Consider the following 15,002-nt stretch of genomic DNA (forward strand, 5'->3'; position numbering starts at 1 on the left):
ACATGGACGCTTCTAGAAGTCTTATCTGTAGGAATATTCATTTTCTCTAAAATCAAACCCAGTCCTCTGTGAGACTTTTTTTTTTTTTTTTTGCGGTACGCGGGCCTCTCACTGTTGTGGCCTCTCCCGCTGCGGAGCACAGGCTCCGGACGCGCAGGCTCAGCGGCCATGACTCACGGGCCTAGCCGCTCCGCGGCATGTGGGGTCTTCCCAGACCGGGGCACGAACCTGTGTCCCCTGCATCGGCAGGTGGACTCTCAACCACTGGGCCACCAGGGAAGCCCTCTGTGAGACTTCTTAAACCACCCTGTCCTACAGTAGAATGGGGTTTGTTCAGCTCCCAGTTTCTAGTGCAAATGGGCTATCTTGGCTCCTCCACATTCACAACCTTGTCAAGTCTTCCAAATTAACTCATTCAACAGCTTCTTGTTATCAAGGCAAACCTAAGTGCCCTCTGGGAAAAGCCACACATTTAGTCACTCAGGATAGGATCTTTGGAGGTTATTGATGACACAAGTAATTTTTTTAAATTTTTTATTTATTTATTTATTTTTGGCTGTGTTGGGTCTTCGTTTCTATGCGAGGGCTTTCTCTAGTTGTGGCGAGCGGGAGCCACTCTTCATCGCGGTGCGTGGGCCTCTCACTATCGCGGCCTCTCTTGCTGCGGAGCACAGGCTCCAGACGCGCAGGCTCAGTAGTTGTGGCTCACGGGCCTAGTTGCTCCGCGGCATGTGGGATCCTCCCAGACCAGCGCTCGAACCCGTGTCCCCTGCATTGGCAGGCAGATTCTCAACCACTGCGCCACCAGGGAAGCCCCAAGTAAAGTAATTTAACACAAATGAGAGCAGAGCTCTAGCCTCACCTTGACTGCTGGATTTCCATACAGCCTCAGAATTAAGGTCTGCTTTGCTGACTTCAGTCCATCCATCAGCAACACTACTGCCCAGAACCCCCTGGAGTGTTGGTACCCAGGTACATGGCCAGGGATCAGGAAACTTAAGGGGACACCAGAAACTAAATCATGTCACTACTCGCTTAAAAATGATCCTGAACAGCATCTTGGGGGTTAGGGTTCGGGGGGCCTGTTGTCACTGTAAACCATGTGCTTTCTGGGATGGGATGCATGGAGTGTGGCCAGGACATCCAGAATCGACTGCTCTAGAAGGCTTCTCTCAGCTGACTGTGGGAATTTGGACAGGGAAATGACTTCTGAAATATTCCTTTCTGACCCGCGCACGTAATTTGTTCAAATTAAGCACTAGAGATACCAACTCTGTTGCTGAAGGCAGGATGCTTTCTTGGCCTTAGATATACTCCCTCAGGAAGGATGTGGCTAGCAAAAATATTTCCCCTCCACTTTAATTTAAACATTTTATTTTAGAATACTTTTTAGATTTATGGAAAAGTTGCAAACATAGTACAGAGAATTCTCACATACCCCTTACCCAAAGCCTCCTTTTGTTAACATCTTATATCATTATGGTACATTTGTCACAACTAAGGAGTTCAACGTTGGTACATTACTATTAACTGTACGCTTTATTGTATTTCACTAGTTTTCTCCTGGTGTTCTTTTTCTGTTACAGAATCCCATCCAGAATACCCACGATACATTTTATAGTCATATCTCTCAGCCTCCACTATTTTGTGGCACTTTCTCAGACTTTCCTTATATATAATGACCTTGAAAGGTTTGAAAAGTATTGATCGGGCATTTTATAGAATGCCCTTCATTTGGGTTTGTCTGGTATGTTTCTCATGGTCACACCGGGGTTATGGGTTTGGGGGAGGAAGATCACAGAGGTAAAGCGCCCTTCTCAGCATATCGTATCAAGGCTACATAGTATCAACATGACTTGTCACTGATGATGTTAACTTTGATCACCTGGTCCAGGTGCTCTTTGCCAGGTTTCTTCGCTGTTGTTACTCCTCCCCTGGCACCCCCTCCTCTCATACTGTAGTCTTTGGAAGCCTGTTGCTTAGGGCAGTTTGGCTCCTTTTTGACCATTGCTTTTAGGATCCCATTTTCAACGATTTATTTGAAAGAGAAAGCCCTGTGGTCAAGGCAGGTATCAAAAGCACCCCGTGAGCAGGCATGATGTGCCCCGCAGCAACCACCTGGCCTGATTGGGACCCTGCCTTGTACGGACGCTCCTCCTCCTTGCTCCTGCCCTTTGGGCCTGGCCCTCGAGGGTTTACCTCCCCCAAGTCTGTTGAAAGAGAAACTTCTCTCTCGTTAGGTACAGTAATTTTGTCCTGAAATCTAGTCAAGAAGTGGGGGTCAGGCTTCCCTGGTGGCGCAGTGGTTGAGAGTCCACCTGCCGATGCAGGGGACACGGGTTCGTGCCCTGGTCCGGGAGGATCCCACATGCCGCGGAGCGGCTGGGCCCGTGAGCCATGGCCGCTGAGCCTGCGCTTCCGGAGCCTGTGCTCCACAACAGGAGAGGCCACAACAGTGAGAGGCCCACATACCGCAAAAAAAAACCCAAAACAAATTATAGTACATCCACACCATATTATGCAGCAATAACAAATGAATTAGAGCTCTCTATACGTTGGGAGGTCTATGATACATTAAATTTAAAAAGGCAAGTTGTATACATCAGAAATTAACACAACATTGTAAATCAACTATACTTCAATAAAATAAATTTAAAAAATAAAAAAGGCAAGTGGTAAAGTAATATGTATAGTGGGATCACTACATATGAACATATATATGTGTATATGTTTATATGAGAGTAGGAAAATGCATGATAGTATATGAACTGGACTATTTAGGTTTATATCTTCGGGTGATGGGACAGCAGGGCAAGGGCAGGCCAGATTAACATTATCTTTCTACAACTTCGTTTGTTTCCTTTCACGCATTACAGTGAGCATTTATTTCTTTTGTAATTTAAAAATTCTAATCAGGAAAAATTTTAAATCAAAACATATGAAACATCCGAGTTAAATATATTTACAATGTTTCCTACTTCTTTTCCAAGACTAAGCAACATTCTGTTATAAGCCAATGTTTTGCTTACCTTTCTCCACTCCTAAAGTGATACAATTACAAGAAGAATTTTAAGAAATCTCCATTATGGGACTTCCCTGGTGGCGCAGTGGTTAAAGACTCTGCACTCCCAGTGCAGGGGGCCCGGGTTCAATATCTGGTCAGGAAACTAGAGCCTGTGAGCCGAAACTAAGGAGCCCACGTGCTGCAACTAAGACCTGGTGCAACCAAATAAATAAATAAACATTTAAAAAAAAACCCTCCATTATACCCCAATTAACAGGCCTTAGCACTTAAAAAAAAAAAGACTTTATCACGTATCACTTTCTATTTCAAATTATATTTATATGCTATACAACAGCAACAAAGACATTTTTCAGGCACAATCCTAGACGTCTACCTTACGGCTATGCTCCCCCCACTCCTTTTTGTCCTAGCTTCACTTTTGTCAGATGTGTCTTGAGACACGTGTTAACAAGCAAAGTTGAATTCATGTCATATATTCTGAGGCACACTACAGAAGCATTTATAATTTTAGAAAAAATTTCAATATTACTTCTTATTAGAATTTTTTTTTACACTTCAGAATTACGTGTCCCTTTGCTAATAACTGTATATATAATGTGTAATTTTACTGGAACTTATATGTTCCCAGCATTTTCATTTTGATGATGATCTTAAGTTTTTTTAATATTCTGAATACATTCTGAATATAAAACAGAACATAGCATATTCTGAGTTGTCTGGATGACCACCATTTAATTGACTAACGAAATAGATATCAGTTCCCTATATTTACATTTGTTTAAGCTCAAGAAACTACCAAATATTTCAACATCAGTTTCCTTACGTGAATGACAAATGAATAGCAACGGTCTTAATACATGGAAACTTGTGCCCAGTCAGGCCCATCTGAGCATCTGTAGGGCCTGAACCAGAGTACAGATGCGGGCTTACATTCCATACATCTAAATATTTAAAAGTTATACATCCAGCTAACAAATATGTGTAAAGCTATGGCTTTGAAATGACTGAAAGCTGGCTAAATATCAAAGACAACTAACTTTATTTTTCATGTCTGGGTGGTCTGTTGATATTTGGTATGAGTGATAAAATAAATATTGACACATAAACAGTTCATAAAATTTATTTTTCTTGCCTTGATAGCAGCAAAATAATTATTTACATTATAAGATTATAAGATTTTTCACATAAATGGTGTGTTCAAAGATAAACTAAGGCATATTAAAAATTGTAAGAGCTTATTTGAGGAAAAATCAATTTGAAGCAGGCAGTGACAAACCAGAAGTGGTTAGGAGCGCTCCACGGACAGGAGCTGGGGAGAGACTTTTGTAGAGAAAGGGTGGAAATAAAGTAAAGAAATGATGGATTGTCTATAGGATAAAGCCTACTTGGCTGTTAGTGACTGGTTGTTCAATTTCATAACCTTGAGTTATTTACAGGCTTAGGTTTGGGCTTGTCACAGCATCAGAGCCACCTCAGTCTAATGGCTTCCTTGATTAATTAAACAACAGTAATGTCAGACTGGACAAAGTTCTTAAGTGATTGTACTTCTTAGATAGTTTTTTATTACTTTTAATTTAGAGAAAATGTATTCTTTGGTAAGTAAACAACAACTGAAATTGCCAATTAAATTCTTAAAGTAATATTTAGATTCAGAAATAAATCACAAATTTTATATATCATATTAAAACACTGAAATAGGGATACATATGATAAATTATCATAGAATGTTAGAATATATTTTAATTTCATCATAAATTATCACTTATATTGCAATTTTTACCATCTCTTAAAGCAATATCTAGAGTCATACAGTAAAGAATCAGTATTATGCTTCACTCATGGTACATATAAACGGACATATATACAAATGAAAGGAAAATCAATTGTTTAATATTGCAGAAATGTTCCTCAGTCACCAGTCCAAATGTACTAATTCATGAGCAACTCCAGAATCACAGATGATAATAAGAAGAAAAGCAAGAAAATGGGCTTTCAGCACTAAAGAGAAAAATTGTTGGTTGTTCAAGAATTTATTGAATTCATCCGATCTGAGAGGTAGCATTTAGAATAATTAGTTTTTTCTCTTACCTAAGTACTTCTGCTGCTCAACTCTTCCTTGCACTAAAAAGCAGTGTCCATTTTTGACCTTGTGAGAAAATAGGAAAAATATATGTTGGTTTCTGCCTTCCATTCCCCACCTCATTCCTGGCACAGAGCCCCTGAAACTGTCATGAATTCCTAAGTGTTAAGAACATTAGGGGGCTTCCCTGGTGGCGCAGTGGCTAAGACTCCATGCTCCCAATGCAGGGGGCCCGGCTTCGATCTCTGGTCAGGGAACTAGATCCCACACGCATATCGCAACTAAGTTCACGTGCCACAACTAAGGAGCCCGCCTGCTGCAACTAAGACCCAGTGCAACCAAATAAATAAATATTTAAAAGAAAGAAAAAAGAACATTAGGAACCTCTTCTGTTCTAATAGTTGGGCTTTGAACCTGGCTTCTGAAACAGGGTTCCTAAATCCACTGGAACTTCCTGGGTAGCAGGAGTACTTTTTGTTCTAATGAGGCGATTCTGGGTGGGCTCCTGGATGGCAGCTAATCACCACCAGTAAGACCAAGTCATGATCAAAAGCTTGGAATTTTCAGCCCCATTCCCCAGTCTCCAGAGAGGGGAAAGGGGCTGGAAATGGAGTTCATGATCCATCCTGTCTACATGATGAAGTCTCACAAAAATCCCAAAGTATGGGGTTTGGAGAACTTCCAGGTTGGTGAACCTCCACATACCAGGACAGTGACACACCCCAACTCCACAGTGACAGAAGCTCCTGCACTTGGGGTCTCTTAGATCTCACCTCATGTGTGTCTTCATCTGGCTGTTCATCTGTATCCTTTATCCTATCCTTTAATGAACTGCTAAACATAGGTGTTTCCCTGAGTTCCGTGAGTCGTTCTAGCATATAATCGAATCCAAGTGGAAAGGAGGTCATGGGAACTTCCAATTTGTCGCCAAGTCAGATAGAAGTTGTGGGTGACCTGAGGATCTACTGCCTGCGGTTGACATGTGAAGTGGGGGTGGGCAGTCTCAGGGGCCTTAGCCCTCACCCTGTAGGATTTAACGCTATCTCCAGGTGGATGGTGTCAGAATTGAGTTAGATTGTAGGACGCTCAGCTGGTGCCTCAGAATTGTGTGGAACCATCCCCCACCTCTGGTGTCAGAGGGCTGTGTGATAGTAGTGTAAAGGAGACACACGGGAGGAAGACTGGGTTTCTACCCAACTCAGACCTCAATGGGTGCATAACCCCAAAACTTTTACAGCATTCCAACCCAGCTGCCTTTTGCTTTAAGAGCAGAGGGCGGGGCTTCCCTGGTGGCGCAGTGGTTGAGAGTCCGCCTGCCGATGCAGGGGACGCGGGTTCCTGCCCCGGTCCGGGAAGATCCCACATGCCGCGGAGCGGCTGGGCCCGTGAGCCATGGCCGCTGAGCCTGCGCGTCCGGAGCCTGTGCTCCGCAGCGGGAGAGGCCACAACAGTGAGAGGCCCAAGTACCGCAAAAACAAAAAACAAACAAACAAAAAAATAAAAAATAAAAAAAAATAAGACCAGTAAAGAATGACTTGCTTCATATGATTGAAGCATATCATGACCTCCTTACTGGCTTTGGTATGGGCTTAGAAAGAGACAAGTCAGAGAACAGATTAGAGAGCCCAAAAATAAAAGGGAGGGGCCCAAGTACCGCAAAAAAAAAAAAAAAAAAAAAAAAAAGAGCAGAGGGCAAGAGGTATGAAGTGTTTCCATCGGGCCTGAGTAGTGTTAGGAGCAGTTATTCAAGGTTCTAGGTTATGCTGGGCCAGTGCCAAGTGACAGAGGTTCTCATCTGTTCCTTAACAAGTGTGTGTGTGTGTGTGTGTGTGTGTGCGTGTACATGTGTTTTATGCAAGACACTCTAATATGTGGGGGAAGCAGCCCCTTTTGCTTGAGCCTAAGGGTAGTACTGGGCCGAATGAAAGCCAAATGACTTCACACAGCGCCATGCAGGTGAAAGTTTACAATTTTTAGTAGAGAAAACTGGTGGGAGAGGCAAGCAAGGTCAAAGAAATGCATGCTGTTGCTAAGGGCATCCTCTTCACACTGTGAATAGTGACCACGTTTGCCAAAACATCAGTGTCACATAAAATTTAACATTGATTTGAATGTATTAGTTTCGTGTTTTTTTGAGTGATTAAGTTGTAAACAATTCTTAATTTTGAGAAATATCGTATTTACCTTGAAAATCTTGTAAAGGTAAGTAGGACTTGTGTTGATTTACAGATGTTAGGAGTAAAATATAGAAAACGATCATTCCTATTGTTGCCAATTAAAAGATTTCTCAAAATAATAAAACAATGTTTTTAAAATGCCCTGGGAGAATCATATGCTTAAAATAAACCACAGTGTAACAAGAGAGACAGGCATGTTATTAATTCAAAGCTATAGTCACATATTTAGGTATTAGATGGTAGATACTGTGAAAGAAAAATCAAAATGGAGTCAGTATTGCTAAAAGACTTCTCTAAAATGCTGCCAGGGGAATTCCTTGGCTGTCCAGTGGTTAGGACTCCACACTTTCACTACCAGGGGCCCAGGTTTGATCCCTGGTCGGGGAACTAAAATCCCACAAGTCGCGTGGTTCGGCAAATAAATAAATAAATTAAATGCAGCTGGAAGGCCCCTGAGGAAATGTGACTTATGCACATCTCAGCCCAGAAGGAATCTGGCCTTTTGACCACTTATTGTCTTAACACAGACATCCAGAACATCTGCCCAATGTTCAGAAACTCAAGATACTTACTGCATCCTTACCCGAAAGCAACTTGCGACAGCCATCCCTTAAGGACTAATATTTCCTTTCTTCTATCAGAGTAGAGCCTCATGGCTTTTGCCTTTATAAGGCCCTGAACACTTCCCCAGAACACTCATTTGGTTTTACCCAAATCTGTGTCTCCAGAATTGCAATTCTTAAGACCCCAAATACACTCTTTTCTTATTTGCTACCTTCTGCGCTTATTGGGTTGACATTACTGAGTAGGAACCTTCCTTTAAAACAATGGGAAAATACTATAAGAGATTACATTTGTAGCTCTTTTAACAGGATTATGTTGGTGCAAAATCTTCCTGTCTGATTTGTCTTGTATCATCCACATTGCCCAATATGGTACTTTACATGTAGAAAGCACTCAAGGAAATAGCTCAGATAGTTAACAAAAAAGCAAATTGCAAAAGAATATATATACCAGATAGATAGAATATCAACATTTTTATAAAATTTTTAAACAATTTAATATATCTTAGGGATACAATGTAGCAAAACTTTAAAGATATGTACTGGAGCAATGACAACTAAATTCAGGAAAGTGGCTTACCTCTGAGGTGGAGCGAGAGGAACACGGTGGGGGAGGGGTGCCTGGGAGAACTCAAATGTACTTGAAATGTTTTGCTTTTTAGGCCAGGTAGTAAGTTCCACAGTGTCATTATATTATTAGTTATAGATTTTTGTAAGTCTGAACTATTTCATTAAAATGCAACCCAGACAAAAGTCTTTCCAGCATTTGTTTCTCAAGTACTCTCACACAAGCTCTGAGTGAGCTGTGAAATGTAATGTATTCAATATTAGTTTCTTATGGCAGCTGTAACAAATGACCACAGACTTGGTACCTTTAAACAACAGAAATTTATCCTCTCACAGTTTTGGAGACCAGAAGTCCAAAATCAGTTTGTGCTGAAATTAAGGAGGGGAGAATGTTCTTTCTTCTTCCAGCTCCTGGGAACTGCCAGCATTCCTTGGTTTGCAATTGCATCACTCCAGTCTCTGCCTCTGATCACACCATCTTCTCTTCTGCCTATGTCAAACCTCCCTCTTCCTCTCTCTTATAAGGACATTTGTGATTATCCAGGGCTCCCCTGGATAATCCAGGATAATCTCCCTACCTCAAGATCCTTAATCACATCTGCAAAGACCCTTTTCCCATATAAGGTAACATTTACAGATTCCAGGGTTCAGGATTAGGTCTTGATCACAAATGCCTTTGTCTCCAGTTACAATAGGAATACAATCCCTCCCTAAAGTCACAGTTGAATAAAATTGGCCCAAGGGTAGTAAATTAAAGGTACTAATGAATTTTACAGGAACTGGAAGAATGCTAGGGGATTCGGAGAAGCATAGGGCAGGCATTTCATCATTAATGATCTCAAATAAGAGTCTTTCAACAAATATGTTAAATTTAGAGATGGCACTGAACCTGGGGAGTAGTAACAGTGTTAGTGCAGTAGTTTAAGAAGAACAAACACCTTGAACTTTAATGGAACGGTACTGCTGAAGAGCATATTAGCGGCACACAGTGAGAGCCCACAAAGCATTATTTGACTAAAGGATTAGATCAGCTTTTAAAGCAGTGAAAAAACAAAAGTGAGATTCTGGCCTGCACACTTAAAAGCATCCTATAGACAAGGACAAATCATTCAGTTTGTATTTCCATTAAATGTCTATTGAATAAATGAATAAAAGGGCACATTTCAGCTTTCATAAGGGTTAAAAATCAATCAGCAGGTGTACCTACTTAGCACTCTTCTTGGTACTTTGAGGATACTGGCATGTAGTAGGAAGTTGGCCCTTTAGAGGTGACCAAATGAGAAGGAGCTGAGATGAAGCATTACATGGCACTCAGGTGGCCAGGGCCCCTGAGGGGTTTAATGCAGTGCAGTGAGTCCTCTTCATAGCCCACCAAAAAAGGTAGGGTTCAATCTATTTAATTAAAGGGACAAACCAGTGGCAAAATAAAAGTTACTTTTTTTTTTCTCTGTTGATTCAATTTTTTTTTACATCTTTATTGGAGTATAATTGCTTTACAATGGTGTGTTAATTTCTGCTTTATAACAAAGTGAATCAGTTATACGTACACATATGTTCCCATATCTCTTCCCTCTTGCGTCTCCCTCCCTCCCACCCTCCCTATCCTACCCCTCTAGGTGGTCACAAAGCACCGAGCTGATCTCCCTGTGCTATGTGGCTGCTTCCCACTAGCGATCTATTCTACGTTTGGTAGTGTATATATGTCCATGCCACTCTCTCGCTTTGTCACAGCTTACCCTTCCCCCTCCCCATATCATCAACTCCATTCTCTAGTAGATCTGTGTCTTTAATCCTGTCTTACCCCTGGGTTCTTCATGACATTTTTTTTCTTAAATTCCATATATATGTGTTAGCATACGGTATTTGTCTTTCTCTTTCTGACTTACTTCACTCTGTATGACAGACTCTAGGTCCACATCTGCATCTATTGAGATGATCATATGGTTTTTCTCCTTCAATTTGTTAATATGGTGTATCACGTTGATTGATTTGCGTATATTGAAGAATCCTTGAATTCCTGGAATAAACCCCACTTGATCATGGTGTATGATCCTTTTAATGTGCTGTTGGATTCTGTTTGCTAGTATTTTGTTGAGGATTTCTGCATCTATGTTCATCAGTGATATTGGCCTGTAGTTTCTTTCTTTGTGACATCCTTGTCTGGTTTTGGTATCAGGGTGATGGTGGCCTCGTAGAATGAGTTTGGGAGTGTTCCTCCCTCTGCTATATTTTGGAAGAGTTTGAGAAGGATAGGTGTTAGCTCTTTTCTAAATGTTTGACAGAATTCTCCTGTGAAGCCACCTGATCCTGGGCTTTTGTTTGTTGGAAGATTTTTAATCACAGTTTCAATTTCAGTGCTTGTGATTGGTCCGTTCATATTTTCTATTTCTTCCTGATTCAGTCTTGGCAGGTTGTGCATTTCTAAGAATTTGTCCATTGCTTCCAGGTTGTCCATCAATCTGTTAAACGAAACACTTCTAATCTAACCCTCACCCCTTCTTGCGGACCCCCTCTCCTTGCCCCACCTGAGAAGACACCTCTTTTCCTTCCCCCATGTATGAAGAAGCAGAGTGGCCTAATGCCTTGGTATCTGTGACACACAGACTTGGCTTGCAAACCATGGTCTAGACCTGACTCCACATGGGGAGTGGGTCTCAATCTGCACCAGGGAACCCCTCCCTCGCATTATTATCCTTGGCCATGGTTATAAATGCCAATGGCCAACTTCACCTAGTGGTTTAGTTCACTATTGTAATCAAAAAATGGTAGCATCTTGGACAAGTTTCAATGTATCCACATCTTTAAAATTGATAGATGATCATTGTATCCTTCTCAAAGGTGGGTCTTGAGATAATACATGCAGAGTCCTAGCATACAGCAAAGATTCAATGAAAAGATTCCCCTTAGGTTTCTAGAGGTTTCATTCCATGGTAAGCAAATTCTCCTTAACCAAACCATCGAATCACCTATGTCCTGACTTAATTGAAACCCACTTCTCCTTCAAGGGTAGCTTCCCTTGTATTTCTATAAGGTGGAAAATGCTCTTGTGTCCAACCAGACATATCATGGTAGAGGATGCTTTTATTACCCTGTTCCACAGATGAGGAAATTGAGGAACAGAGAAATAATTTGTCTAAGTGTTCACCCAGTAAGTGGCAAAGCAAGAATCTGAACCCAGAGAGTCTGGTTCTAGCGGCTGCTCTCTTAGCCAGTGGGCAATTCTGCCCCTTTTTGTAGGTAAAAGTCTCCTAGACTAAGTTCACTTCATTTTCTATTATAGGATCTGAAGTAAGAATACATTTTGTTTGAGCAATGTAGTTGTAGTAGCCAGCTTCTAGGATGGTCCCTGCTTTGGATTGAACGTTTGTATCCCTCCCACACCTACCTCAATCCTAATCCCCAATGTGATGGCCTTTGGAGGTGGGGCATTTGTGAGGTGATTAGGTCATGTAGGTGGGACTCCTCATAAATGGGATTAATGCCCTTGTAAATGAGACTCAGATCCCTCACCCCTGCAGCCATGTGAGGTTGCTGCAAAAAGACAGCCATCCATGAATGAGGAAGTGGGCCTTCACCAGAGCCCAACCAAGCTGGCACCTTGATCTTGGACTTCCCAGCCTCCAGAACTGTAAGAAATCAATTGCTGTTGTTTAGAAGCCATCACGTCTATGGTATTCTGCTGTAGCAGCCTGAATGCATAAAGCCAGCCCCAATGATCCCACCTCCTAGTAGGCACGGCCTTGTAATAGTTCCCTTCCACACTGTACCGAGGCTGGTCTGTGTGACACCCAGTATATGGCAGAAACAGTGGTATGTCACTTCCAAGATCAGGTTATAAAAGATACTGTTGCTTCTGACCTGATCACTGTCATATCACTTGCTCTGGCTGTGAGTTGCCATGTCATGAGCAACCCTATGGGAAGGGCTGCATGGTAAGGAATTGAAGCCTCCTACCCTTAGCCACATGAGTAAGCTTGCAAGTAAATCCTTCCACGTAGTTGACCTTCAGAATGACTATATCCCCTGCTAGCATCTTGACGCAACCTTAAAAAAGATCCTCGGCCAGAACTACCCCTCTGTGCTGCCTTGATTCCAGCTCCTCAGAAACTGTAAGAGAATAAATATTTGCTGTTTTAAACTGCCACGTTTGGGGATAATTTGTTACAAGCAATAGGTAAGTCATACACTAATTGTCTCAAATTCCTACCCAGTTTATTTTAAAGGCTGTCTGGCATAATGCATTTCCCATAAATATTTAATCATAAAATAGCACAAGAGGGTTAGGGTGGCTCTAGCTGGAACCTGAGGACTATTCTCAGCTCTCTACCTTGATACTGAAGGTCTGTAATAATCATGATGGCTTCAGGAGGAAGCACTTCACAGACTGCTACCTGGCATTTCCTTATCAGTTAACAGCGCCACAGGATGGTCACATGCATCCCTTTTGTCTTGGACTTTCCCCTAGTAGATATGTAGGCTCTGTCTACTTATCAGCTGACTTACTGATCAAGTAACAAGATATCCAGTAAAACACAGATCTTTCATAATTACCCCCATCATCACCATTCATCTCCAGAACTCTTTTCATTTTATAAAACTGAAACACTATTCCCATTAAATAACAACTCTTCATTGTCCCCTTCCCCCCAGCCCCTGGCAACCACCATTCTATTTCTGTCTCTATGATTGTGACTAAGTACTCTATATAAGTGAAATCACACAGTATTTGTCCTTTTGTGACTGGCTTATTTCACTTAGCATAATATCCTCAAGGTTCATGCATACTGTAGCATTATCAGAATTTCCTTCTTTTAAAAAGGTGAATAATATTTCATTGTATGTATATGCTACGTTTTGTTTATTCATTCATCTGTTCAAGGATATTTGTGTCGCTTCCACCCCTTAGCTATTGTGAATAGTTCTGCTATGAACACGGATGTTTACATACCTCTTGGAGGCCCTGCTTTCAGTTCTTTTGTGTATAAACCCCAAAAAAACCTTAATTTTTTGAGTAACTATTATACTGTTTTCCACTAGTGGCTGTATCATTTTACATTCACGAAGGTTCCAATTTCTCTGCCAACACTCATTATTTTCTGGTTTTTTTTTTTTTTTTCGATAGTAGCCATCTAATGGATATGAAGTGGTCACTCATTTATTTTTTTTTTCTTTTTACAGATGATAGAACTGAAGCATCAAACGATTAAGTGTCAGAGGTGGGATTTGAACCCAAGTAAATTGACCCACTATTAACTAATAGGTTAAAATTCTTGTGACACTGAAGTCCCGAAATCTCTCAAGGAGGAGACGGGGGTCCAAGAGCTAACACTCACCAAATAAAACAATCAGCAGCAAGTTAAATTTATCTTTCTCCTGATAATGTTCTGTGAATCCTGGGAGGTTGAATTTACTAGGAAATTACAAAATGTTGTTCCGGGGTAGAACTCTTCTTTTCAGCTTAAATAAGCTTGCTCAGGATGTCCATTTGGGACTTAGACTGGAGTTTTCTTATGCCCTAGTTTCTGTATTGTCTCGTCAGGCAACCTAAAACCAAAAAATTCTCCTAAGGTTCTGTCAGCCATATATATCCAAGTGATCATTTTCGTCAGGCCGGAACTCAGAAAGGTCTCTTAACTGAAAAGTTGTCCTGGCCAACTACCAAAATGCTCACTTTATATCTAGACTAAAGTAGTCAGCAGACTACTGAGCTCCCTGAGCTGGTCTCAGAGGAATTCCTTCCTCCAGAGCAGAGACAATGTGTGAGATTTAAGAACCTGGACCTTTGCATCTGACAGGATTTTAGTCGCTGAAATTCAACTAAAGACATAAAGTAAATGAACATTTCTGAGTCTGATATATAAATCATAAACACATATATAAATAAAGCATATGTAAGTATATAAATAAATACGAATCATATATAACTCAGGGAATGACAGGACCAGAGCTGATGCACAGGAAGCACCTCGTGCGTACAAGGCACTTAATAAATGCTTGGTAGTGTTACTATTTGTCATGGATCCATGCTCAACAAAATTGTGCATCATAAAAGTTTATTACTGAGCAAACATCGATTATTAAGAAGGACGTTAAGATGGTTAACGACCGCAGGACACGTGACACACATCAATACAAGGTTACTGTTCAACGTAGATACGTAGCTCTACTGTGCTGGAATCAGGCCTTCAGGCGATCCCACTAGGAGAGACAGTGTTCTGAGATGTGGCATATCCATTCCTTAAATACAGATTCTTGCACAGTAGTAAAAATTTCTACAAGTTTAGTGTATAATTATTTAAACTATAAAAGAAAATTATCACTGGGATTTGTGTACGTTAAGACGCGTAACCCGAGATGGTTGATAAAGCTCACTCTCCGGGTGCCAACCGCAGCTCTGCCTCACTCCCAACCGAAGTGGATTCACATCGTCGCAGAACCGGCTGAGTCGGTGACTTCGCCACTTGAAGAGCTAGGGACGCAGCCGGTCTCCGCCCCGCCCCTACCTAGCCGAGCCGGCAGGATACGTCACTGCGCAGCAGCCTGGACGAAAGAGCCAATTGCGGTGCCAGGGACCCAGCCGGTCTCTGCCC

This window comes from Neophocaena asiaeorientalis, unplaced genomic scaffold, assembly GCF_003031525.2.
Source record: "Neophocaena asiaeorientalis asiaeorientalis breed wild unplaced genomic scaffold, Neophocaena_asiaeorientalis_V1.1 scaffold432, whole genome shotgun sequence".
In the NCBI taxonomy this organism is placed as follows: Eukaryota; Metazoa; Chordata; class Mammalia; order Artiodactyla; family Phocoenidae; genus Neophocaena; species Neophocaena asiaeorientalis.